Raw genomic sequence first — 26,818 nt, 5'->3', positions numbered from 1 at the left:
GGTGCAGGAAAAGAGAGAGGGAGAGATCCTGTGTCATCTCTTATGTATGTATGTATTTATTTTCAAAGGAGACCCCAGGCCCAATGTGGGGCTTGAACTCATGACCCTGAGATCAAGAGTCACATGTTCTACTAACTGAGTCAGTCAGGTGCCCCTCTTCTCTCTCTCTCTCTCTCTTTTTTTTTTTTTAGTTTATTTTTAAGAGAGTGTGGCCCCAGGTGTGCACGGGTGAGGGACAGGGGGAGAGAGAGAGAGAGAGAGAGAGAGAGAGAGAGGGGAGAGAGAGAGAGAGAGAGAGAATATCCCAAGTAGGCTGGAATCTCACAAACCAGAACCAAACTGTGAGATCATGACCTGAGCTGAAATCAAGAATTGGGTACTTAACTGATTGAGCCACTCAGGCGTCCTTCTCCTCCTCTCTTTATAAGGGTATTAATACCATCGTGGGGATTCCACCTGCATGACCTCATGTAACCCTGATTGTCTATCAAAGGCCCCACCTCTTAATACCATCCCATCAGAGATTAGAGTTTCAATGTATATATATTTGGGGGGAATAATAATGTTCACTTCATGGCACTGATTAACAATGAAAAACTGTAATAGCTGTTAGAACGTGTTTCCTTTTTTCCCTCAATTCCATGGAAATATCTCCAGAGAGGCCAATCAACAGCTTATAAAATACAACAAATCTTTATTTTAATAAAATAGAGGATGGAATCTGTGAAAGCCATACTTAGCAAAATGTATGGCCTTCTAAATTGTTCTGTATCTTTTTTTTTTTTAATTTTTTTTTTCAACGTTTATTTATTTTTGGGACAGAGAGAGACAGAGCATGAACGGGGGAGGGGCAGACAGAGAGGGAGACACAGAATCGGAAACAGGCTCCAGGCTCCGAGCCATCAGCCCAGAGCCCGATGCGGGGCTCGAACTCACGGACCGCGAGATCGTGACCTGGCTGAAGTCGGGCGCTTAACCGACTGCGCCACCCAGGCGCCCCTTGTTCTGTATCTTTTAAAATCTCGACTTCTATTTGGAATAGCACTTAATGTATGCCTCATCATTTTTTCCAGAACATACACAGAGGTGCTTACTGTATTTTTATGGCCAAGTTGCATTTTAATTGAAGGTATAGGGCTTAATATCAGTGAGGAACAAATCCTATCTACTCAAAATTACCTTGAAAAATGCCTTCAGTGGACAGAATCTAGCCCTGCATTTCAGCTGTGGTCTTTTAAGAATTTTATTTATTTATTTTTTAACATTTATTCATTTTTTTTTTAAATTTTTTTTCAACGTTTATTTATTTTTGGGACAGAGAGAGACAGAGCATGAACGGGGGAGGGGCAGAGAGAGAGGGAGACACAGAATCGGAAAGAGGCTCCAGGCTCTGAGCCATCAGCCCAGAGCCTGACACGGGGCTCGAACTCCCGGACCGGGAGATCATGACCTGGCTGAAGTCGGACGTTTAACCGACTGCGCCACCCAGGCGCCCCTAACACTTATTCATTTTTGAGAGACAGAGAGTGAACAGAAAAGGGGCGGAGAGAGAGAGAGACACAGAATCCGAAGCAGGTTACAGGCTTTGAGCTGTCAGCACAGAGCCCTACATGGGGCTCAAACCCGATCATGACCTGAGCCGATGTTGGACGTTTAACCGACTGAGCCACCCAGGCAGCCCATTAGCTATGTTTTTTTTCTTGGGGCAGAAAAGGCCTGGTTTTGTTTTTCCAGGGAAAAGGGTACCTGGGAGAACTAAGGGCTTCTCCTTCCTCTCTCCTACTAGCTAGCTCACAGCTACCCCTTTCCTCCCTGCTTCCTTCTTTTCCTCCCTCTGCCTCTTTATTTCCTCTTTCTCCTGTTTTATTGCAAAGCATGATGTGTTTGATTCCAGGTAAGTACAGTGCCTGGGTGAGTTGAATTCTCTGGAATTTTTGTAACATTTAAACATTTTGTTTTCTCTCACTATTATTTTATCAACCACCATAATTTCAGATCTGAATGTTCCCCTGAACTAACAGATAAATGGCATCTTAGAGTCTTTCCATCTATGACTAATTTCAGTATTTATGGACATTGGGGTTGTATCATTTCCCAGGTTCTCAACAAGTAGCTCTCACTGTTTTAATTTCTACTTCTTTAATCTCTATTCCACATCTCAGAGAAGTTTCCACTTTATTCCTACATACAGGCTTGTGATGGACGCACACTGGTTGCTCTGCCCTTCTACACACATCCCTTCCTGCTCTTGGTGTCTCACCCACTGCACCCCTGCCTGCTCCTGGTGTCTCGCCCACTGCACCTCTTTCTGCTCCTGGTGTCTTGCCCACTGCACCCCTCCCTGCTCCTGGTGTCTCGCCCACATCTGCTGCAGCTTCAGGTTGCTCTCATTTCCATTCCTCACCAGTTAGATCATCATCTAGTCCCTTGGCCACAGACACTTTTTAAGTAGTTTGTCAGGATAGAGTTGTAACTCTAAAAAGGCAGAGGGGTGCCTGGGTGGCTTAGTCTGTTGAGTGTCTGACTCCTGATTTTGGTTTGGGTCATGATCTAATGAGTCATGAGTTCGAGTCCTGCATCGGGCTCTGCAGTGTCCGTGTGGAGCCTGCTTGGGATTGTCTCTCTCTCCCTCTCTTTGCCCCTCCCCTGCTCATGCTCTCTCTCTCTCAAAATAAATAAAAAAAAAAACTTAAAAAAAATAAAAATAAAAAGGCAGAAATGGCTCCTGAAGTGTTTTTTTTTTTAATTTTTTGCTTCAAGCCTTCCCTTGTGTGCACTACATAGCTCATTTGTAAAAGTTTCAATGTAGTGTTTGATTTTGAAGTTATAATGTTCATTTGTTACATAAGAAATATAGGAACACATTTTCATTGTGAAGAAATTACATAGTGCTGAACAAGTAGATATATGCTTGACTCTCACTCGATCCCACACACTTCCATAGATATAACCTCTCTTGTCATTTTAGAGTACATATGCATGCATACACACACACCCAAACACATGCGCGCGCGCACACACACACACACACACACACACACACACACACGGTTTGGGATTTTAAAAAATAAAAGTGGTCGCAAATATTGCACGTCTTTTACACTGTAGTTATAAGCTCCACAAAGGCAAGGACTTTTTGTCTGTTTTGTTCATTGATAGATCCGTAGCACTTAAACCTGGTGTATGGTAGACGCTTAGTCGATTTTTTTTTTAAGTAACTTTAGCCACTTAATGATGTCTTAGAGATTTTTCCATGTAAACACACAGACAGAAGACAACTAAACTTCTTTAACTGGTATATAGTATTACTGTATATTGCACAGTGTAGATGTGCCATTGTTAATTTAATGATTCCCCCGAGGATAGGATTGTTTTGTTTCCAGTGTTTCCTAAAAAAATACAACAGCTGAACCAGTTTATAGACCCCTACAACTATATATGCAAGTACCTGAATTCCCAACACTGGATAATTATATTTTATATAATTTTGGATAATTTGATGGGAACAATAATGTATTATTTTGATTTTCATTTCACTTATTGAAGCTTATAAGGCATCCTTTAAGACATTTAAGAGATATTTATATCCCATCTCCAGTGAAATGTCTGATTGTGTCTCTGCCCATTTTGAAGGGACTGTTATGTTATTTTCTTATTGTGCAAGTATTTTCTGAGTGTCATTTGATTTTATTGTATATTATGAAACAAAAATTGTAATTTTGATCTGGACAAATTTTTCAATTTTTTGCAGCATTTATATTTAACTTGCTTATATTTTCTTCTGATAGTTATATGAAAATGAAATTATTTTCTTACTGCTCACATACTTCTATCCTTTAAACCTTAATCATTTATGTCTATAATTTACTAGTGAGAGAAATATTTTTCATGTGTTAACCACTAGTATTCTTTTTTGTAATTAGCTGTTCATGCCTTTGCTAATATTCTCTATTAAATTTTTTGTACTTTTTGATTCATAACAAATTTTATACAAAATGACATTGATAATTTGTTGTATTGATTAGCAAGTATTTTTTTCATTAACTCTTGTATGTTTTAATTTTACTTACAAAGTTTTTGAGGTAAAGTTTAAAAACACGTTTTGTAGTAATACCTATTGCTCTTTTTTTTCTCTTTTTTCTACTGCATTTATGTTTAGGAAGGTAGTGTCCACCTCAAGAGAAGCTAAATATTTACCCATGTATTTGTAGCATTTTTATGAAGCCTTTATTGTAATTTGTCCCTGTAATTCATTTGGGATTTATCATAGTAGAAAGTAAGGCAGGGGATGCCTGGGTGGCTCATTCGGTTAGTGTCTGACTTCGGCTCAGGTAATGACTTCACGGTTTGTGAGTTCAAGCCCCGCATCAGGCTCTGTGCTGACAGCTCAGAGCCTGGAGCCTGTTTCAGGTTCTGTGTCTCCCTCTCTCTCTGCCCCTCCCCCCCCCCCCACCCACACACACACTCTGTCTATCTCTCTAAAAAATAAGCATTAAAAACAGGGTGCCTGGGTGGCTCAGTTGGTTAAGTGTCTGACTTCAGCTCAGGTCATGATCTTGCGGTCTGTGAGTTCAAGCCCCGCGTCGGGCTCTGTGCTGACAGCCCAGAGCCCAGAGCCTGCTTTGGATTCTGTGTCTCCCTCTCTCTCTCTGTTCCTCCCCTGCTCATGCTCTGTCCCTCTCTGTCTCAAAAATAAATAAAACATTAAAAAATATTTTTTAAATAAACATTAAAAAAATTTATTTTTTTAATTAAAAAATGTTTTTTAATGTTTATTTATTATCGAAAGACAGAGAGAGTCAGAGCGTGAGCAGGGGAGGGGCAGAGGGAGAGGGAGACGTGGAATCCGAAGCAGGCTCCAGGCTCTGGGCTGTCAGCACAGAGCCCGATGTGGGGCTCGAACTCACAAACCGCGAAGTCATGACCTGAGCCGAAGTCAGACACTTAATCGACTGAGCCACCCAGGTGGCCCCCCAAAAATTTTTTTTTTAAAAGAAAGTAAGGCACTAACTTGGGGAGCAGAGTGTAGGTGTTAAAAGCATGATGGATTCTGAAGCCTGACTGTCAGGCTTCAATATTTGGCTCTGCTACTTGCCAGCCATGGGCAAGTTACGTAACAGCTCTGTGCCTTAGTTTCCCCATTTGCAAAAGGGATGTGATTATTGTATCTACCTCTTAGAATTAATGTGATTAAACGCATTTGTGTGTGTAAAGCACTGAGTACTGTGCTTTATACATTATTATTATTGACAGTGACAATAAGAATATAATAATTATTGTTAAAATTTTATTCCAGAGGAGCAGATGTCCAAATATAATTGAATGATCTATCTCATCACTGTTGATTTGCAACACTTCCTTGATCATATAATAATGTCAATAATAATAGTAATAATCATAGCAGCTCATAGTTCTTGAGAGCTTCCTCTATGGCTATGTATTGCACTAAGTGCAATCCTTACATTTCTACAACACCTTATAAAGTAGGTTGCATTGTTTCTTCTGTTTATAAATGATGTAACTCAAGCTTAGAAAAGTTAACTAGTCCACTCTAGGTCATACAGTGGATAAATGGCAGAATTCTGGCCCCAGTGCAGGTCATAGATGAGCTCTTATCCTAGGATCTGTATCTGGGTTTTGTATCCTGTCCCGCCATTTGTTGATTTTTGTACAGTGACCCACTTTTAAATTATTGCAGCTGTCTAATACATTTTAATATCTGCTAGGTCATTTCCTTTCATTACTCCTCTTTTTAAAAACTGTATTTTCCTTTTGTACATTACTCATTCTTTTAGTTGAAGATTAAAATCTTGTCATGTTCCAACTATAATTCTATTTGAATTTTGATAAGATATTTGTAAAGCCTATAAATTACTATGAGAAGAAGTCCTATTGTTTCACATTCTTTTATCCCATCCAATCAGATGGTGATTTCTTCAGTTAATTATTATAATTTCCTGTTTTTTCCCTTAATGTAGGTAAATACACATTTATTGTTAAAATGTAAAATAATGTAGAAATACCCTTATGCTGTGATTATGAAGGAAATGTTTTTTAAGTATACTAATTATTTATTGCTATGTGATACTATTGATTTTTAAGCACTTATTGTGTATCAGTGGGAATTGACTGGATTCTCTAATAATTTTTCATTTAATTATAATTTTTATCTTACCTGTTTGTAATGGGAATGTTTTATTTAATAGGAATGAATGTTTGTTATCATTTGATTTTAGCTTATAGTTTAAAATAGATTTATTGTGATAAAGAAATGAATTCATCTTTTTCTCTGTATCTGACATTCTCTTTCAGAAATGAGCATTTAATTGAGATTATTATGCTCTTACATATTGAACAAGTTATGTAATGTATTATTTACTAACCATCCTTGCTTTTCTAGCATAAACATGATTTCATCATTAGGAGGTGATTCTTTTACCACTGAATTAGTTTTCCTGCTATTTAATTAAAGATTAGTATATTTTGCCTATGACATAAAGTTATTCTTTAAAAAATAAATGAATATGTTTAGAAATTAATGAAAAAGAAGATGAGTGAATATGCAATACTATTGAAATTCCTACTGAAAGAGACATGTCACAGAAATTCCTACTGAAACAGAAATGTCACAGAAATTGAGGAGAAAGGTTGTTATGCCTTATTCTTGATCATCTCAATTTGCTTGATAAAACAGGAAGCTGGGGTGGTTGTTAACTGCCTGGGGAGTGGGAGTTACTTGGGAGCTTTAAGAAGATGGTGAAATTCAGTACAGTTACCAAGTGAATTGTTAAGAGGAGCAAAAGGGCTTATATCCTTTGGCCAGCGCACATGCTGAAACTCTAGTGTAGAGACGCTAATTTCTGTATTTGTTATAGTGAGAAAGCCCCATTTCCTTCATTTTAGCCAATTAAGGTTAGCAAAGGACAAATTAGAAAACTTCACTGATTACAAAGGTGTCATGGGATATTCTGTTAGTGATGATGGCCATGTTCTATACCTGAAGGTCTTTTTTGTTTTTTGTTTTTTGTTGTTTTTTTTTTTGTGTGTGTGTGTGTGATGCAACATGCCCAAGTTCTTATAGATCTTTTTTTTTTCAATATATGAAATTTATTGTCAAATTGGTTTCCATACAACACCCAGTGCTCATCCCAAAAGGTGCCCTCCTCGATACCCATCACCTACCCTCCCCTCCCTCCCACCCCCCATCAACCCTCAGTTTGTTCTCAGTTTTTAAGAGTCTCTTATGCTTTGGCTCTCTCCCACTCTAACCTCTTTTTTTTTCCTTTCCCTCCCCCATGGGTTTCTGTTAAGTTTCTCAGGATCCACATAAGAGTGAAAACATATGGTATCTGTCTTTCTCTGTATGGCTTATTTCACTTAGCATCACACTCTCCAGTTCCATCCACGTTGCTACAAAGGGCCATATTTCATTCTTTCTCATTGCCACGTAGTACTCCATTGTATATATAAACCACAATTTCTTTATCCATTCATCAGTTGATGGACATTTAGGCTCTTTCCATAATTTGGCTATTATTGAGAGTGCTGCTATAAACATTGGGGTACAAGTGCCCCTATGCATCAGTACTCCTGTATCCCTTGGGTAAATTCCTAGCAGTGCTATTGCTGGGTCATAGGGTAGGTCTATTTTTAATTTTTTGAGGCGGCACCACACTGTTTTCCAGAGTGGCTGCACCAGTTTGCATTCCCGCCAACAGTGCAAGAGGGTTCCCGTTTCTCCACATCGTCTCCAGCATCTATAGTCTCCTGATTTGTTCATTTTGGCCACTCTGACTGGCGTGAGGTGATATCTGAGTGTGGTTTTGATTTGTATTTCCCTGATGAGGAGCGATGTTGAGCATCTTTTCATGTGCCTGTTGGCCATCTGGATGTCTTCTTTAGAGAAGTGTCTATTCGTGTTTTCTGCCCATTTCCCGGAAGGTCTTTTTGAAAGGATGTCACTGGTTCGCTATCACAGTGAAAATAGAAAAAGAAGTTGAGAAATTTTTGTATATATTTCCAATAGAGCTCTTTTGTTGTTTTTGTTCATTGCCTCCCATATTGAAATCAAATCCGCTCAACATAAGTATTCTCCCAATTCACCATGACCAAGACAAATTGTAGTTTCTGTCCCTGAAGCACGAATCTTTTCATACTCAGTGCAATAACATTATAGAACTTTTCCTTAGTTAGTGTTTAGCCCAAGATCCTCAAAATACAGAGACATCCTTACATTCTCAAGATATTTCACCAAGAGAATGCTGAGAATGCTCCTAGGAAAGAAAGCTGATGTTGACCATGTCAGTTTAGATACAGGAGGATCTGTGATCAGCCTGTGGGCTCCTTTCTAGGCATCAGTACAGACTTGCTTTATCTTGAACCTCGTTGTCAAGCTACCTAAATGTCAGAGCATTAATCCCAGCATTAGTGTAAATTGCTGGGACATTTTATTGTAATTTTTTTTTAAATGTGTTTTGTCATGGGATAATCCCATGTGAGAACAATTTTACTTTTTTCTCAAAAAAGTAGATGAATGGATAAAGAAGATGTGGTTCTTTGGAATATTACTTGGCAATGAGAAAGAATGAAATCATGCCATTTGCGGCAACATGGATGGAACTGGAAGGTATGCTGAGTGAAATTAATCAGTCAGAGAAAGACAGATATCATATGTTTTCACTCATATGTGGATCTTGAGAAACTTAACAGAAGACCATGGAGAAAGGGAAGGGGAAAAGGTAGTTACAAACAGAGAGAGGGGGAGGCAAACCACAAGAGACCCTTAAATACAAAGAACAAACTGAGGGTGGATGGGGGGTGTTGAGGGAGAGGGAAAATGGGTGATGAGTATTGAGGAGTGCACTTCCTGGGATGAGCACTGGGTATTTTATGTAAGTCAATTTGAAAATAAATTATATTTTTTAAAAAGTATATATCTTCTGATCTTAGGGTCTCAGATTTCCCAGATTATAGCTATACATGTCAGTTCAAAATTCTACTTGCCGTAAATCCCTTATCCCTTTATGGATTCCCTCCTTTTCTTCTCTCTCCAGACATTTCAATGAGCAGGTCTCTTAAAGCTTCTGTGGAATCATATTAACTTTCCCTTGGAAGTAGTCTGCATGGTGATTGTAATTTTTTTTAATATTGAAATTTCATCTTTATTTAAAGTCAGTGGACATAGGTTTAATAGCATACATTGGTCTCTCATGTTAGTTTGTATTATGTGAAAGGCCAGAGCAATTCTAAACACTAATGTGGCATAACTTTGTTTGATTGTTTGTTTGTCTGTTTGTTTAAAGACCAGGAGGTGTTTCAGTTCAGTGTCTTCTAATGATGCTAATGTTTAGCATCTATTGAGTGCTTTTAGGGGCCAAGCATTAAAACCAAGGTTTCTATGTTGAAATACCAAAGTATTCTTGTTGAATACTTTCAAGAGCTTTATGAAAGTTTGGTTATCATTGTCCCTATTGATTGATGAAGAACGTAGAGTCGCAGTCTTAAAGTGACTTTCTTAAGGTTACTTCATTGCAAATGATAGGGCTGGGTCTTTACTCTGACATGACATTATGAAATTTGCCAAATATACAGAAGAGCTAGAAGGATAGTTCTGTGAATGTCCATATATACTTACTATCTAGATTTAGCAGAGGTTAACTCTTGGTCATGTTTGCTGTATCTGTGTGTGTGTGTGTGTGTGTGTGTGTGTGTGTGTGTGTGTGTGTACTATTTGTAAGTAAGTGGCAGGCATCATGACAATTCATCTCCAAATACTCCAGCCCCCACATTTCTTAAGAAAAAGTCATTCTGGGGGCGCCTGGGTGGCGCAGTCGGTTAAGCGTCCGACTTCAGCCAGGTCACGATCTCGCGGTCCGTGAGTTCGAGCCCCGCGTCGGGCTCTGTGCTGACAGCTCAGAGCCTGGAGCCTGTTTCCGATTCTGTGTCTCCCTCTCTCTCTGCCCCTCCCCCGTTCATGCTCTGTCTCTCTCTGTCCCAAAAATAAATAAACGTTGAAAAAAAAAATTAAAAAAAAAAAAAAAGAAAAAAGAAAAAGTCATTCTGCTTTATGTCCAAACCACTATTTTCTCACCTAAGAAAATTAATAGTAATTCCTAATACACTCTTTCATCCTTGTGATTTAATTGCAGTGGTCCTAACAGCTTGAAAGACTTAATGCTGGGCTCAGATTTATCTGAAAACTCCTGGAAAGATCAATGTGGTTTATTTGTTTAGCAGTATATATTTCCTAATTATATAAGTATATAATTATGTAAGACTTTTCAGCGGTGGTCTCTTAACCAAATTGTAAACATATAGAATCTTAGCAAAACTAAGAAATAAAATGTCTTACCCCTAAGGTTCCTATGAAATCTTTTTGACTCAACAACCAACCCATTCCTCTCCTTAGTAGGGAATTCTGTTAGGCTGAATTCTACAGGGTGAATGTTCCCTCTTCACGAAATGAGTGTCCTAGTTTCATAAATGAATCTGAATTCCTTGAAGCTTTGCACTGTGCGTTTGCCTCACCAAATAATTGGCCGAAGTTTTCGTCCTGACTCTGGTGAGGTTATTTACACTCTTAGTGCATGATGGATTATTCCTGTGGGTAGATTTTTTGATGCACTGCCTTTTCTATTGCCTGAACGGAGCACTGCTTGGGAAGAGTGTACATAAATAAAAATGAGCATGGGAAATGCAAATATGAATCTGAAATGATGTCGTCATCATAATTTAAGTCATTTCTAATACCTATGGTTATTCTTGGTCTACAATGCAATATGAAATCTTTATATATGGACTTCTGTCACCTCCAGCTCCTTTTCTAAGTTTTAATTCAAGTCCTTATTGACTTTTCATAAATGTCTTTTATGAGTAAGCACTAACATAAATAAAACCTTAGTATAATAGTAACTCACTTTCTTGTTTCCTGCCCCAGTCTACTAAAAATGATCTTCTTAATTAAGGTAAGGAAGTGTTAGCATACATTTGTATTCTCAGTTTTTTTCTCTTCGAAAGTTTTTAACTTCTCCAGCAACTCTGGTCTTCCTGTTGACCTGCTGTAAAGAGGAGGAGGGGAAAGGAAAAGGAGGATTTGTTTTTGAGAACTCAACTATCTATAAATGACTTCCTCTTGTTTGGTACATCCACTTGCAGGGTTTCATTTTCAAATGCCTGGTTGCAGAATCCACGTCCTAGAGGAAGGAACCATGTCATCCTTCAGTTATCCTGTGCACATAGCTCGACCACTGCTCCGAATATTATCTCCTATCACTTCTGGTATTTCTTGTACTTCTCCTCTTCCTGAAGTTCATAATTCATGTCACCGATTTCCGGTGCATACGGAGTCAGGTTTAGAAATATGAGACAATTTTTAAATTACACATGCAAAGCCTAGCTGTTTGAGCCAACATCTGCAACTAGTTTACGGGATTAAGCAAAATAGCTGCTCTGGATGACTGATATTTACCAGGGCCTCTCCATTTCCCATCAGAAATCAAAATGCCTGTTACTTATATGTTCTTTGGTTTTCAGTAGAAATCAGGATTTCATCTGTTAGATGAAGCTCACTTTATTAAGTTCTCTCACAGAGTATCTTCAGTTACAGCCAATTTTCAATTTGCCATGTTTAAGGAGATCAGGAATAATATGAGTTAATTAAAATCCACAAATAATTATAATTAATACACTTTAACCAGAATCCAACACTCTCCTAAAACTTTTTGCTGAAATGACAAACGAGTAAAACATCAGATGTTGTTTTGCTTCGTTTTGTTTTGTTTTGTTTTGGTGCAAACAAAAAAAATCTGAATATGTCACACCCTTGCTTACAACCACTCAAAAGTACTTTTTCTTTACTTTTAGGATAAAGTCCAAACTTTAGCATCCATTTTTCTATCCCTTGACTACTTCTAGCTCCTTCTCTTGCCACTAGCATTCCCGAATTCTGTGCTGCAGCAACAGTGACCTTCAGTCAGTGCCCTCAGTGGTTCTGACTCTATCCCAGGTGGGGCTTTAGATGTGCTTTTTTTCTGTACTTGGAACATCTTTTCCATTTTTTGCCTGAATAATATCTTCTTATTTTCCTTAGTTTAAACATCGCTCCCTTAGGAGTAACTTCCCTGACTTCGGCACTATTTTCAGTTCTCTCCTATATGTTTCCATAAGAACATGTATTTTTCTCACCCAGTGTCTGTACTTTTCTTTGTTTAATCTTCTCCCTCACTTGCCCTTAAAACCTGAGATCAGGGGCTGTAGTTGCCATTTTCTTTGCTAAATTCTCTGTGTCTCACTTAGAGACTGCTCATTTTAGGTGTCCAAAAAATAACTGTTGAATGAAAGAAAAAATTACATGTTTTAAAATCTAGAAGTAAATGGTCAGGGATGTAAATTACCTATAAAATAATGACTTATAAACGGTGAGGTTGACATGCAGAAGAGAACATGTAGAATATATCAAAACTCATTAATTTTAATTTTTTGCTAACATTTATTTATTTTTGAGAGACAGAGCGAGACAGACCATGAGCAGGAGAGGGGCAAAGAGGGGGGCCACAGAATCCAAAGCAGGCTCCAGGCTCTGAGCTGTCAGCACAGAGCCCGATGCGGGGCTTGAACCCACAGACGATGAGATCATGACTTGAGCCAAAGTCAGACACTTAACCAACTAAGCCACCTAGGCGCCCCCAAACTGCTCATTAATTTTAAACATCACTTTTTGTCATCCCGAGGGGGAAAATGGATCTTAAGAATGTAGTTGTTACTCACAGTTGTCACTTCAGGCTTGCCTAGAATGACCATTCAAGTTTCCCACCTAAATATGCCACCAGAAAAATAAATAATGCATGATTTAAATTTGATGAACATTTAGAGCTAATCACCCAATTATGGATTGTATTTAGACTCCAGCACGTGCTATCATCATTTTAGATGGAAGAGCTCTTCATTTATCATGCTTGACCTTTATTTAGTAGATGTCTCCCAGACTGCACTGTCTACCTGTTATGTGTTTGCAAAAAGCCCTTGGTGTTGGGTTTGCCCCTGGTTTAGAGCTATTGTATCAATGATTTATTAACTAACCTATGATCTGAGGAAAGTATAAGTATTCCAAAGGCGCATAAAGCAAAATTATGTTACTGGGTCAACCAAAGTGGGTGTTCTCCTTGGTGAACTATAGATATAGACATAGACTATATGAGGTGGAGTTACCTCCCAAGATTACTTTAATTCTACAAACAAGGTAATCATGGGGAATCATGGCCAAAGCCATGACTCCCCCAACAGGGGAAAGCAGGGTCTTTTTATTAGGGTTTGGGATGAACATCCAGAGGGGGATTTTATTATAATAAGTCTGAAATAACTGTTGGGCACTTCTGGCACCTCCTGATTCATCTGCACAGGCGTCATCCTCAAATATTTCTTTTTCGATTATAGCAGTTAATTAGTTTCTAAAAGGTGATGTTGAAGCTTCTACTTAGAAGTTTCCTGAATTCTGGGGGTCAGGCCAGTGATAATCTCTACTTCACAATGATATCTACCATTTATTGAACATTTATCAGATCCCAGACATTCTACTGATTGCTTTATGTATATTCATCCAGGACTCACAGTACCTACTTGAGTTAGGACTCTTAGCTCCAACTTTCAGATGGAAAAAAATGATTTGTTAGAGTAAGTACGTGGCCCAGGTCCATGCAGCTAGTAGACAGCAGAATCGACACGCAAACCCAGAACATCCATGCTTTCAGCCAAGCTGTAATCTAATTGGGAAAATGGAAGCAAGGTAAACACGATCGCAAGTAATTCAAGACAAGATGCTGTAAGTGCTAAATTCAGATAATGAACAAAATAAATGTCCAGGGAAGGAAGAGATTCTAATAGAACTTCTTAATTATTCACTAAAATAGTATCATAGATTGACTGCTTTTTATTTTTCTCTTAAAGTGTATTTATTTTGAGGGAGAGAGAGAGCATGAAATCAGGGGAGGGGCAGAGAGAGAGGAGAGAGAGAATCCCAAGCAGGATTCCATACTGTCAGCATGGAGCCCAATGAGGGGCTCGATCCCACAGACCATGAGATCATGACCTGAGCCAAAATCAAGAGTCAGATGCTTAACCAACTGAGCCACCCAGGCACCCCTTGATTTCTTTTTCTTAGAGTGTTATATTACCCAGGAATTGTTATACTTCTACCTATCACTCTCTGGCATATTTTTTTATAATCTTATTATAATAATAGCTAACACTTTTTGAATGGCTGTTTTGGATAAGGCAGTGTGTCAGGGGCTTTGTTCTTCAAAACACTTTGGCCTGACTGATTGAATAAAATCCATCTTGTTGCTTCTCTTCATGAGAACATTTCCAGGAGGTTTTTTTTTTTTTTTTTTGTAATTTTAAAAAATGTTTTATTATTTATTTTTGAGAGAAAGAAAGAGAGCCAGAGGAGGGCAGGGGAGGGGCAGAGAGAGAGGGAGACACAGAATCCAAAGCAGGCTCCAAGCTCTGAGCTGTCAGCACAGAGCCCAACGTGGAGCTTGAACTCATGAACTGTGAGATCATGACCTGAGCTGAAGTCAGACGCTTAACCGACTGAGCCACCTAGGCACCCCACCAGGAGCTTTTTAATATATCTCTTTGATAATGTTTTCTTCATTGGACAATTCTTTTTTTTTTTTTAATTTTGGAACAATGTTTTTCTGCATTTAGAAGATGTTGTAAAGGTATGATTTATCAATATGAAATCAGGGTTGCCTGGGAGACTTTCTACTCCATCACTCATGCATTTCAGTCTGGCAGCTTCCCCTCTCCCCCAAGCCACACAAACAATGCTGGGTAAGGTTGTGCAGCCAGCATGTGTTTATTAGTGGAACCACAGTGGTTGTTCAAATATTGAAAGCTTTTATACCAGTTATTTCGCTGCTTGCTCCCCCAAGTGCCTGTCTATTATCAGAGACACTGAGGCTTCTTTCTCAGAATCCCCCAACTTTCCTCTTTATTTAGAAATTAGAGGCAAAGATCAGGTACAGAAGGAGGTCTCCAGTGTTCTGCTCCAGCACTGTGACCCCCACACCTTTTCACATTGGTCAGGATGATCCCATACTGGTTGTTAAATATTTTGAGTATTATCTCTTCAGTAACCTCCATGTTACCCAAATCAATTTTGGGGGGTATTTTCTGAGTATTTTTAAAATTTTGAATCTCACTTTCTCTCACAGTGGCATTTGACCTTTTCCATCCATTTGTCATATTAAATCATTCATTTGATTTCTGTGGGTGCAGTATCCCCTATTTTGTTCTCCCAGCTTCTAGCCACTCATGTCTCCTTTGTGGGTTCATCTTCCCCTCCCAGACTTTACATGTTGGTTTTCCTCAAGCCTCAGTCCAGGGTCTTCTTCTTTTCTTACTCAAACTTACACTTTATGTCATTTTTTCATACCTATAGCTTCAATCACATCCACAGTCAACAATTACAACTCTGTGTATCTGATCAAGACTTCTCTATAGCAAATGGATTATTTTACATGTTCACATTTTGACATGCCCACACTGAACCCATGACTTATTTCCTCCATAAAGGTGGCTCTTTTACTCTCTCCCAGTGAACCTGCCTCCATAGGCTGTCCAGTTTCAGAAACTTAAACCTTGGGTGTCGTCCTCGACACCTTATTCTCTCCCTTGACACCTTATTCTCTTTCATCTTCCATCTCCAGTTTATCATTGTCACATTGCCTTTTCCTCCTATATATTCCTCAAATCTGCCCACTTGTCTTTATGCCCATTTCTGCCACTGTCATCAAAGTTACCATTGTCTAGAACTTAGGATTCTATCCACTTTCCCTGCCTCCTTTCTCCTCGCTCTAATCTCTTTGCCAAACCAGAGCTAGAAGGGAAATTTTCATGATGCAAATCTTATGTTGCTGCCCTACTTGAAACACTTCAAAGGCTTCCCGTTCCTCTCAGAATAAAGACCAAATCTCTTCACATAAATCACACAACCATGCATGGTCTGCCTCCTTTCCAGGCTTGTTTTGCAAGGGCCCGCTCTTGCTTTCTGTGCTGAGGCCACCTGATCCCATGCTCCCACCCCAAACTCTTCAGATTTTAGTGTAAGTTTTAAAATTTTCAAGTTCATCTCCTTGCATACCCCGTGAAGGTCAGGGCTCTTAAAGTACTGAACCAATTCCTGGCAGCACCAACCACAGCTGTGATTGTACATGTGCCCGTGCGAGTCTTCTCTTAGTGTCTATTCTCCCATTTTTGTATAAGCTCCATGAAGTTCAGGGACTGTGCCTATTTTTATTTTTATATTGGGGGTGGGTTTATCCTTATATTTTCAGTGTGCTGACACATATAAATTACTCAGTAACTTTCTATTAAATGACCCAATATTTACTAAGGTGATTTCTTCTTTTCTCTCTTAAAGAAGCTCTCTGAATTATTTTTAGTAAAATATCCCTAATTCTACTCAGACCTTGCTAATTATGAGGTATCTTTTCCTTTATGTGTGTATATTTTTGTCCTTGAATGGGAGAAATAGATGACGAGCTTAGTTCCCATTCTGTTTTGTATCATTTGGAATCTTTTCCACATGGAGGGCTCCTATTAACTTCAAAGGAGGCTCTGCACATGGAAAAAATACGCAGGAAAAAAGTGAAAAAAGTAGTGCCCTGATTTTCATCATGGTTAATGGCTTAGATCTTGTAGAGCTCTGTTTAGGTAAGTAAACTCTGAGAATAAACAGCTGATTCTCAGTGAACTCTTCAGAAATAGTAGTGCATGTTGCAGAAACAATGCATAAACAGGCAACTGAGAAAATTCAGGGATATGATGAGAAGAGAAGAAATTCTTCATGAGTAATTTCGAGAATCAAGAAGGTACAGTAGCATGCTGAGCCACAAAGGCATGAAAAATGCAGTCGTTATGTGAGCAAAGGCTAATGTTCTGGAAATGAGACTCAGTGAGAAGAAGTTTAAAGGTGCTTTAATGGGGTGAGATGAATGGAAGATTCATGGAGGCCATCCAAAGGAGGCACCGTAGAAGTAGTCCTTGTAGGTTTGGGGGGTCCAGAAACAAAATGGAAAGGGGGATCGTCAAGGTTATCTTTGTGAGCTTATTTCATAAAACAGTAACTTGGAGTTCAGCTTAACTTAAAAAAAGATTTTTTTTTTTTACGTGGTTAAAATTCAAACTCATGCCAGTTTTGTTAGGTAAAGGTTGGATTTTACAGAGAAACCAGAAAGTCATTATCTTTTTGGCACCTTTATCTTCATACAAAAGGGGGATTTGATACAGATATTAAATGACATTTCCTTATTTTCAATCAGTTTTATTGTACACTACTAATATGTTCTTAGTCAATCAAATCAGTTCCATATTTAAAATAGTCAAGCTTCCTTCATCATGGTGACTTCCCATATAATATTCCAAAATTACTTCTTTTTAAGTTGTGCTATAGTTATTTCACTACGCACTTGTTTATCATCTGCCTCAGTTTTCCAACATTAAAGGGAATCTCAAGAAATTGCCTCTTTTAAGCAAGCAACATGTGATGGCAACTTGCATCTTTAATATATTTGTTTAAGTGTATTTATTTTGAGAGAGACAGAGACAGTGGAAGCGGGGAGGGGCAGAGAGAAAGAGGAAGAAAGAGAATCCCAAGCATACTTTGTGCTGCCAGCGCAGAGCCCGATGTGGGACTCGAACCCACGAAAGTGTGAGATCATGACTTGAGCCAAAATGGAGAACTGGACACTTAACTGACTGAGCCACCCAGGCACCCCTGCAACTTGCATTTTTAATAGCATGAATACTGTAGGAACAAATGGAGAATATAGGACGACTGAAGGAGGAAATAAATATAACTTTATATCTTACCACTAATTTTCAATCACAGTTAACATATGGTATATATAAGTCTTTTTTCTGTCCTTACATTAAAAAATATAAATGAAATAATACACATATAATAATATTAGTAGGTACTGATCTAAGTCCTTTACATTTGTTAACTCATAATTCTCACAAAAACTGTGTTACAGTTGTTATTATAATCCCATGTTACATGTGAGGAAGTTGAGGCAGAGATTCACACAATGTTACCTGACCAGCAAGTGTTGGAGCCTGAAGACAATCCTGAACAGTATGACTATATAGAGTCCTGTCTCATATGAGCACTCTTTGACGAAACTATTTTCTCATATCTTGCATTCAGTGTTTTTGCTCAGCTTATTTTTTTTTTAACCATAAGAAACCTTGAGAATTTATTAAATTCCTAAAACAATGGAGGATAGAAAAACTTCAAATATCATCTTATCTGGTTTTAATTAACACCTAGAGTAAGTGCAAAAATTATTGCTATTACTATAATTACTATATATTACTATATAGTATATATAGTATAATACTATATACTATATATACAGTACATATGTATGTGTGTACTACATATACTATATATATATAACTATTATTATTATTATTTTGTAATGTGACTAACCAGGGTTGGGTACATTCTGCAACCACAGAACAGAATGATGAAGCCATTGGTTGAAATAGGGACTGAACCTTTGACCTTGACCCTATTCCTATTTTTTTTTTTTTTAGTATAGTCATCACACAATATTACATTGCTTTTAGGTGTACAACTTAGTGATTCGACAAGTTTATACATTATGGTACCATCTGTCCTATTACATTGTTATTACAGTATCATTGACTCTACTCCCAATGCTGCAACTTTTATTCCCAGGACTTATCCATTCCATAACTGGAAGCATATATCTCCCATTCCCCTCCACCCATTTTGCCCAGTTCCCTCAGTTTAACGTCAGATGTTTATATCATACTCTAGTAGCCAGTTTCAATTTAGGCAAATAGGTTGTTTCCGTTTGCCTGCTGTTAGAAACAATACTGCCAGTCAACATCCCTGTATATGTTGTGGGTTAAAGGCTGGGGCTCTGAGATCAGACCACCAGAGAGACTTTCTTTTATGCAAACATTAAGAGGCTGAATCAAATGGAGCAAAATAGACAATAGTGCCTAAGCTCCTATGAGGAAGGCCTGTTGGCTACAAGGAGGGGCTTGGCAGTAAAACAGGAGCCTGAGTGCAGTTTCCTCATCGGTCATATAAGGAAAATACTACCTTCCTCAAAGGATTATTCTGTGGGTTAAAAGAAATAATAAGCGTGATGCTTTTAGCACAGTGCCTGGCTGTGTTTAGTAAATGTTATTATTGTTATTATCCTGGAGTTCCAAGAAATGGAGTCAAATTGTATTCCTAATTTTGCCTATTTTAGATACTTGTGAAATGCTGTTCTGATTTCCTAGAAAGTTAAAACCATGAAAGGAACATCCAAACATACAAATGTCACTAAACAATTTATCATAAAATATTTGATAATTTCATGTCTCAGTTTGATTATTCTTTCAATATGCTCCACCTTATTTGCTTGTTTCACAGCTTCCTTATCCCAGTCATGAGATTAGTTCACCGGATGTGAAAATCAGTTTGTTACATTGTCAGCCCATGGTAACACACATCTGGGCATAGTCACGGTGGTCCTCATTTGTGATCATGGGGGCAGGGCACATAGCACAGTGCCTGGGCCATCAAAGGTATTCAGTAAATACCACTTGACTGACTTATGGAGTGTCTTAGGTGAGAAAGACCTTTGAACATGGTTCCTGACTTAAACTTCCTCTTAAAACTACAAGCATAAGGCCCTTCTTTTTCTCTCTTTAGGTGTGTGTTGTCTGTGGGCAGGTTAGCTCCCAAGATGAATAGGGGAGAGAATGGGAGAGAGAACAGTCCTGACTACACTTCCCTATTTGTCCTCCTAGATTAAGCAATCTGAGAAGTCACTTTACTCCTGTGTGTGTGTGTGTGTGGCGGGGGGGGGGGGGGGACAGAGATGAGTGAGTAGACAACAGGAGTGCCACCCCACCCCCTACTCTGCAGTATTCTTTAGCTTTTTTCATCTTCTGTTCCATTGGGTTAAAGGGGTAGGTCAGTGGTTAACCAGGAGTGTGGCTAGCCCCCTTTGTGGGAAGAGATCAACAGTCTACTAGTCCTGCTCCTGCTTCTTAAAGCCAGTCCTCCCACACTAACCATGACTCCTTTGGCGTCCTCCAAGCACCTCTAGTGGATAGAAGGCTCTGAAATGGGTCAAAACAGTACATCAGTAAAATTCAATCCGGGACCAGTGTGTACTTAAATGTTTCTTCCTCATCTTGTTTTCTGTTTCAAATTACATCCAGTCATATTGTAGCCTATAGAGATTCTGCAGTGATCATATAGCATCTTAATGTATTATAATATATTAACACTCAGTAATAAAATATCAACAAAATAGACATCTCCTTAATGCAGATATGAACTTGCTCCTGCTATGAAGTTGTCAGAAATTAAAGTCCACAGATTACATCATTGCAAGAGTTTGTAAAGTCTAAGGGACTTGTGGAACATCAAGTTCAAGTACATCCCCAGTGCATACGCTCTGGGCTTCAGGCTAGGAGGGTCTTGCCTCAGTGGAGTTGGAGTTCCTCCAGAAGCTACACTCTGAACCAGCCTCCACGAAAATGGGTTGTTCTTACTGGGCTTCTAAAGCTGAAATCATCTCTTGTGGCCCTTACTTCAGAGATAGAGCAAAGGTGGGCCATGAAAGATAATCACAGCACTAGCTCCAAATCAACCAGATTTATTAAGACAAATAGATTCCTTGGTCTAAAGCAGTTATCGCAGGCTATATTTATGTTCCTCTACCCTTTCTTTTCTTTTTGGTTTGAAGCTGCTAAGTACTTCATATTTTTTATTTCAGTATCATTAACATATAGTGTATATCACTTTGAGATGTACAATATAGTGATTCAACAACTCTACATATTATTCAGTGATAGTGGTTCATGATAATTCTACTCTCAATCCCCATCACCTATTTCACCCTCCCTGTCCGCTCTGGTAACCACCAGTTTGTTCTCTATAGTTAAGAGTCTGTTGTTGTTTTCTCCTCTCTCTATTTTTTTTGTTCTTTTGTTTCTCAAATACCACAGATGAGTGAAATCATGTGATATTTGTCTTTCTCTGACTTATTTCACTTAGCATTTATCCTTCTAGATTCATCCATCTTGTTGCAAATGACAAGATTTCATTCTTTTTTATGACTGGGCAACATTGTGTGTGTGTGTGTGTGTGTGTGTGTGTGTGTGTGTGTGTGTGTGTATAAATATATATATACACCACATCTTCTTTATCCATTCATCTATGAGTGGACACTTGAATTGCTTCCATATTTTGGCTATTATAAATAATGATGCTACAAACATACAGAGTGTATATCTTTTTGAATTAGTGTTTTTGTTTTAATTTGTGTTTTTGTTAGTTTTGCACCCAGTAGTGCAATTATTTGACCATACAGTAATTCTACTTTAAATTTTTTGCGGAACCTCCATACTGTCACAGTGGTTGCATGAGTTTGCATTCCTACCAACAGTGCATGAGATTTCCTTTTTCTCCACATTATCACCAACACTTGTTTCTTTAATATTTGATTTGAGCCATTCTGACGGGTGTGAAGTGATAGCTCATTTTGGTTCTGATTTGCATTTCCCTGGTGATGAGTGATATTGAGCATCTTTGCACGTGTCTGTTGGCCATTTGAAGGTTCATGTCTTCTGCCCATTTTTAATGGGATTATCTGTGGTTTTTGGTATTGTGGTGTAAGTTCAAAATATATAATTTTGAATACTAACCTCTTATCAGATATACCATTTGCAAATATCTTCTCCCATTCAGTAGGTTGTCTTGTTTTGTTGATTGTTTCTTTTGCTGTGCAGAAGCTTTTTGATTTTGGCGTAGTCCCAATAGTTTATTTTTGCTTTTGTTTCCCTTGGCTTAGGAGACATACCTAGAAAAATGTTGCTATGGCTAATGTTAGAGAAATTACTACCTGTGCTATCTTCTGGGATTTTTATGGTTTCAGGTCTTACATTTTGGTCTTTAATTCATTTTTTAAATATTTATTTATTTTTGAGAGAGAGAGAGAGAGAGAGAGAGAGAGCGTAAACAAGGTAAAGGCAGAGAGAAAGGGAGACACAGAATCTGAAGCAGGCTCCAGGCTCTGAGCTGTCAGCGCAGAGCCTGATGCGGGGCTTGAATTTATGAACCCCGAGGTCATGACCTGGGCCTAAGTTGGAGGCTTAACTGACTGAGCCACCCAGGCACCCCGGTCTTTGAGTTTATTTTTGCATATGGTTTGAGAAAGTGGTCCAGTTTCATTCTTTTGTATGTTGCTGTCTAGTTTTCCCAACACCGTTTTTTGAAGAGACTGTCTTTTTCCAATTGGTATTCTTCCTTCTTTGTCGTAGATTAATTGATCATAAAAGTATTGGTTTATTTCTGGGCTCTCTTCTATTCCACTGATCTGTGTGTCTATTTTTGTTCCAGTACCATACTGTTTTGATTACTACTTCCTGTACCCTTTTGTAGCTGTGGCCATTGACTACAACAGACATTTAGGGGTATCGAGAAGAGAGAGGGTAGACAGAGGAAACCTTTCTGGTTTCAGCCCTACCAGGCTGTCAAACAGTTTTTTTCTAGTTGTTTGTGAACCTATAAATTTACTGGGGGTAGATTCTCTCCCTAAGAAGTTATTCTTGCCACTGTGCACTTAGCCACCAAGGGCAAAGCCATCTGTGCACGTAGTCTGAGAAAAGGGCACTGAAACATTGCTGTCTGTTGCAGTGTTCAGGACTCCGCAGTGGTGGCAACCCTAGTCCCCAGGTCTTAGTTGAGTTCCCTCCCTCTACTGTGCAGTGTATTCAAAACCTCAGAAATTTTCCTATGCCTTTGTGTTTCCCTTCCTGCCTCTTGTTACATCATTTCTTGATCTCAAAGCCCCGGCCTTGTAAGGAGACTTTCTCCTGCCTGTATAATTAATCCAGAGCAGGCTTGTGAACTTGTGCTGCCATGAAGGGTGACCCTTGAGTCTGTAAATAAGCCACACGAGTCAAGGTTAGTTCTCTACAGTTTGCCTTGACCTCAGATAAAGAATGGCATTGAGGGAAGCTCATTGAACACTTCCTACCTCCCACCTGGGGCCTGAACCTGGTAAATTAAAGCTAGAACCTCAAGAGGGCTGTGTGATACACATGGGCCTCAGCTGCCTTACAGTTCAGAAGTAGTAAATTGAATTCTCCCTCTTGAGGCCTACTAGGGCCTATATGCAGAAAGACTCTTTTCCCTAATATTGAATCCTTGCCTCAGGCACACCTGCTTAGAAAAATCTCTGCCAGCCAAATTCAAGAAGACTATATCCTGAAGATGCCTGTGCTTGCAAAGGCACGTCTCTTCCAGCCAGCTGAGCAACTGGCCTGGCCTGTGCCTTTGCTGGGCCCAAGTGTTTGTGCAGCATTTACCCAGATAGGCCCTGCGGTGTATATACACTACCTTTTCAGAAGCAGCTACTCCTCTGTGGGTAAAGCCTATATATAAGCTTTTATAATCAGCCAACATCAAAATATGGAGCAGTTGATGATATGCAAACTTTTCTTAGGCTGCAACAGTTAAAAGCCAGCTGCAGAGCTGAGAAAAACTTGTATGGTTTACCATAAGCCAAGGCCAAGGTTAAAATGCCCTGCTCACAAAAGTTCAAGGCCCAAAGCCTTGGCCACATTAGAAGTTTTCCACATGTACTTTTTTTTCTCCCCATAATTTTATTCCTTGTCTGTGTATTAATTTTATGATCCAGGGTGCTGGCCAGATGCTGAGGTCCGAACTCATTCCTGACATATAAGTTTTGCCATCCCTGACAAAGCCTGAGTTCTTATAGCATGGAGGGGACTGGCTAGAGTAGGAACTCTCCAGAGTAGGCTTGCCGCTAAGAGAGGGCCTGGGCTGTTCTTCTCTCCCCATTGCTGGTCTTGCAGTTGCTTTCACAGTTTCTGTGTTTGGCAAAAGGAGCTTGGGTGATATTTTATGGCAACAATTTTTTTAAATGGTTGAATTCAAGCCTTACAAATATGAACACGCCCTTTCAGCTCTGAAGGTCCCTTCTAGTCATGTAATTATGAGCCTTCTTGGTCTTGTTTACTTGGATGCTCAAAACAGAATTTGATGTTCAAACACCAAGAGGCTGAAAATGGTTACTCTACTGAATGTTGGTAGATTTTTTTTTTGTAATTTTAAATTTGAATGCAAAATTAACGTATCTTTCTCTATGAAAATAATCTACAATCAACCCCATTTGTCTTGTCATTTGGTTCAAATGTTATTATTTTATTTAGTCTTTGTCTTCTTTTTCTCCCATATTTTCCTTTGTCTTGTTCTTTTAATTTCCCCTCACATTCTTACCTCTTATATTCTGACCATTTTTCCTGAATGCTTGTCTTTTCCTATCTTTTTCTGCTGCTTTACCTTGATTTTGTGATTTCTCTCACCCCTCCATTCTTTTGTGAAAGAGTACTTTAGGAATTGCCTTTCCTTGATTCTTATTTTGAACTGTCATTGGGAAGACAAAAAGCCCATTTGTGGCAAATATGCTTCCTTTTCCAGAAAGTGCTGGAAGTGGGCCAGAGCTTCTTAAATATTTTATGACAGCAACTTAACTTGCTGACAGCATTCGGTACTGACACACTTCCATGGGTGCCTGTGAAGGGATGTGGGCCATGCGCATTCACAACATGCTAGCTGTCATTCTCTCTTTTTTTTTCTCCAAATGAGAAAGCCTATTGCAATGCAATGACTGTCGTTTCATAGAATGTAATATCTAACTATTTTTGTCAATTCTTTGCAAATTTCATTTTAACTGTGATTAGTAACTCATAATATCCATATAGCACAATTGAATATATCCACTGGACCAAATCATGTTTTCTAAGTATCCTATTTAGCTATAACATTCAGCACTTCTAGAAATAGCGGTGCATCCTTGAGAGATTAATCCAATGGTGCCAGTAGGATCAGGCCAGTTATTACTTCACATCATCTTAAATCCCCAAAACTCCATTCGTGTCTTCACTTACATGGTGTGCACATTTTTTTAAACCTCCTTAGCACCTCCAGTCTCTTCATCTTTCCATTTTCTACCTTTCTATTAGGCCCCTCCTGGTCTCATTTCTCTGCCTGGGCTGGATTGAATGGATGATCACTTGAAGTAGTCCTTTGCCCCAAATCTTCAACATCTTTACACCCATGTACTTAGATCACGTGGACCTAGAAATTCAGAACGCTAGATCAATTTCCATTTATCTTCTCTTTTTCTACTTCTAGTGTGTAGAGCACTGCTGGCGACGATAATACACTATGCACATTGTATCCCTGCAATCTATGGCCTTCAATCTCAGCTTTCCACCATTTGTTTTAAAGAATTTATTTTTTTATTTTTATTTTTAAAATTTTTAATGTTTATTTATTTATTTTTTAAAGAATTTATTTTTTTATTTTTATTTTTAAAATTTTTAATGTTTATTTATTTATTTTTTATTTGTTTTAATTTTTTTTAAGTTTATTTATTCTCAGAGTGAGAGTGAGTGGGATACGGGTGCAGAGAGAGAGAGAGAGAGAGAGAGGGAGGGGGGAGAGAGCGAGGATCCCAAGTAGGCTCTGCACTGTTAGTGCAGAGCCTGATGTGGGGCCCAAACTCACAAACCATGAGACCACAGCTTGAGCCAAAATCAAGAGTCGGATGCCTAATTGGCTGAGCCACCCAGGCGCCCCAAGAATTTGTGTTTTTAGAGAACTTTTAGGTTTACAACAAAATGGAGTCAAGGTACAGAGATTCTTCATACACCCTCTGCCTCCACGTATCTGTAGCCTCCCCTATTACCATATAACTCATCAGATTTTTTTTTTTAACCAGGATGAATGTACATCCTCACGCAACATACATAGTTACCTTAGGGTTCACTCTCAGAGTTGTACATTGTATGGGTTTGGAAAAAGGTATAATGATATATATATCCTTCATTATAATAGCACACAAATTCGTTTTAACCCTAAAAATCCTCTGTTCTCTGCCTATTCATCACTTCCCCCACCCTTACCCTCATCCCTGACAGTAGCTGATTTTTTTTTATTGTCTCCATAGTTTTGCCTTTTCTAGAATATTCCATTGTTGAAATCATATACTCTATAGCCTTTTAATTTATTTTATTATTTTATTTTTTAACATATTTTTTTTAAATATGAAATTTGTTGTCAAATTGGTTTCCACTCAACACCCAGTGCTCATCCCAACAGGTGCCCTTCTCAGTGCCCATCACCCACTTTCCCCTCCCTGCCACCCTCCATCAACCCTCAGTTTATTCTCAGTCTTTAAGAGTCTCTTATGGTTTGGCTCCCCCCTCTCTAACTTTTTTTTTCCTTCCCCCTCACCCTGCCATGGTCTTCTGTTAAGTTTCTCAGGATCCACATAAGAGTAAAAACATACGGTATCTGTCTTTCTCTGGATGACTTATTTCACTTAGCATAACACTCTCCACTTCCATCCACATTGCTACAAAAGGCCAGATTTCATTCTTTCTCATTGCCACATAGTATTCCATTGTGTATATAAACCACAATTTCTTTATCCATTCATCAGTTGATGGACGTTTAGGCTTTTTCCATAATTTGGCTGTTGTTGAAAGTGCTGCTATAAACATTGGGATACAAGTGCCCCCATGCATCAGCACTCCTGTATCCCTTGGGAAAATTCCTACCAGTGTCTATAGCTTTTTTAGATTGGCTTATTTTACCTAGTAAAACGCATCTCGATTTCCTTTATGTCTTTTCATGGCATGATAGCTCATTCTTTTTAGTGCTGAATAAAATTCCACGATCTAGATG

General features: G+C 38.7%; 1 protein-coding gene across 14 annotated transcripts in view; it reads left to right on the top strand.

The window, feature by feature from the left end:
* DNM3 (dynamin 3) overlaps positions 1–26,818 on the top strand; it is a 559,650-nt gene that overhangs the window by 264,432 nt on the left and 268,400 nt on the right. The gene's annotated exons all lie outside the window — the stretch shown is intronic.

This window comes from Leopardus geoffroyi, chromosome C3 (assembly GCF_018350155.1).
Source record: "Leopardus geoffroyi isolate Oge1 chromosome C3, O.geoffroyi_Oge1_pat1.0, whole genome shotgun sequence".
Taxonomy (NCBI): Eukaryota; Metazoa; Chordata; class Mammalia; order Carnivora; family Felidae; genus Leopardus; species Leopardus geoffroyi.
Note: the sequence above shows the minus strand (reverse complement) of the source record. Positions and strands in the feature narration are given on the sequence as shown.